Source organism: Calidris pugnax, unplaced genomic scaffold (assembly GCF_001431845.1).
Source record: "Calidris pugnax isolate Ruff unplaced genomic scaffold, ASM143184v1 scaffold998, whole genome shotgun sequence".
Classification (NCBI taxonomy): Eukaryota; Metazoa; Chordata; class Aves; order Charadriiformes; family Scolopacidae; genus Calidris; species Calidris pugnax.
In genome coordinates this window covers 1-2,063 of record NW_015091640.1, presented here as the reverse complement: position 1 = coordinate 2,063, position 2,063 = coordinate 1, and positions in this window count along the sequence as shown.

Below are 2,063 nucleotides of genomic sequence, written 5' to 3'. Positions count from 1 at the left end.
CCTATTGTTCGAAAACCGTATCTGGGTTATCAAAACAACCTCTCGCTACCCCATAAGCTAATAAATCAGGCAACTCCTTTTTACAATCTATACCCTAAATGCTCCGCTCCTCTAAAAAGCATTTGAGCAATGCATACGTCGCTTGTCTATCCATACCTTCGTCAGCGCTGTTGCAGCCTTTGCAAGACCTCGGCGACGCGTGGCCGGCAGGACCCTCTATAGGTGCTCCCGAGCGCAGGGATTTCCCTTTTGCCTTCGCAGGACCCTCTATAGGTGCTCCCGAGCGCAGGGATTTCCCTTTTGCCTTCGCAGGACCCTCTATAGGTGCTCCCGAGCGCAGGGATTTCCCTTTTGCCTTCGCAGGACCCTCTATAGGTGCTCCCGAGCGCAGGGATTTCCCTTTTGCCTTCGCAGGACCCTCTATAGGTGCTCCCGAGCGCAGGGATTTCCCTTTTGCCTTCGCAGGACCCTCTATAGGTGCTCCCGAGCGCAGGGATTTCCCTTTTGCCTTCACAGGACCCTCTATAGGTGCTCCCGAGCGCGGGGATTTCCCTTTTGCCTTCACAGGACCCTCTATAGGTGCTCCCGAGCGCGGGGATTTCCCTTTTGCCTTCGCAGGACCCTCTATAGGTGCTCCCGAGCGCGGGGATTTGTCCCTTTCACCTTCACAGGACCCTCTATAGGTGCTCCTGGGCGCGGGGATTTGTCCCTTTCGCCTCCTGCGCTGCTTACAGGACCAGTACCCGGGCTCCGCCGAACCGTGGCTCGCAGGTCCCGCCCTCTATAGGGTCCCTGTTCACAGGTCCCGCCCTCTATAGGGTCCCTGTTCACAGGTTCTGCCCTGTATAGGGTCCCTGTTCGCAGGTCCCGCCCTCTATAGGGTCCCTGTTCACAGGTCCCGCCCTCTATAGGGTCCCTGTTCACAGGTTCTGCCCTGTATAGGGTCCCTGTTCGCAGGTCCCGCCCTCTATAGGGTCCCTGTTCACAGGTTCTGCCCTGTATAGGGTCCCTGTTCGCAGGTCCCGCCCTCTATAGGGTCCCTGTTCACAGGTCCCGGGCTCCGCCGAACCGTGGCTCGCAGGTCCCGCCCTCTATAGGGTCCCTGTTCACAGGTCCCGCCCTCTATAGGGTCCCTGTTCACAGGTTCTGCCCTGTATAGGGTCCCTGTTCGCAGGTCCCGCCCTCTATAGGGTCCCTGTTCACAGGTTCAGCCCTCTATAGGGTCCCTGTTCACAGGTCCCGCCCTCTATAGGGTCCTGGTCCCTGTTCGGGCGCCATTTGTTGCGACGGAGGGAAGACAAGAGCACTCAATATGGCTGACCAGCAAGCTTCGTTTATTTAGACACACTACCATTCTTTTATGCACACTCATAATTAGCTCATACATATTGCAAAATGAGAGCTCATTATTGGTTAGTTCTAAAAAGACAGTTCCGCCCGAAATTCCTTTCTTACAGTTACATGTTTACCTTACCACAGACATTCTGTTGTTGGACCACAGCTGCCTTCAAGGCCAGAAGAACAACTTCAAGGCCTTGCAGTTATTGGGAGTTAGATAAGCTGAGTACGGTGCTTATTGAGCTCTTGCTGGACTAGCTGACCCTTCTCAGCTAGCCAGTCTCCCCCAGGAGACCCGCTACCATATTTCCCCTAAAAGCTGCTTCAGTTTAGTATTAGGGTCCAAATTATCGTAACGGCAGGTTTAAGTACCTTAACACCCCTCATGTTGGGGTCCAGGTGCCATAAGACCCCTCACAGCTGCTCCAGAGGTGACACCAGGGTCCCAGCTACGATACGAGTGAGGTCTAGTTCCCTTCAAGGTGCAAATACTGGGGCCTGGTTACCGTAATCCCCCTAATAGCTGATTAAAATAGCTGCTAATAGCTTTAATATCAGGCTTCAGCCTCACCCTCTGCTGGTGCTGGGCTCCCGCGATGCCCCTAATGCTGCCCCCACTGCCGTAACACTCCTAATGGCTGCTCATGTGGTGACATCCCCGGGGCAGGGGGGTGTATGTGACCCCACTTTCTATTCCCAGCAAAGGGCACGCAGCGGGGCAGGCA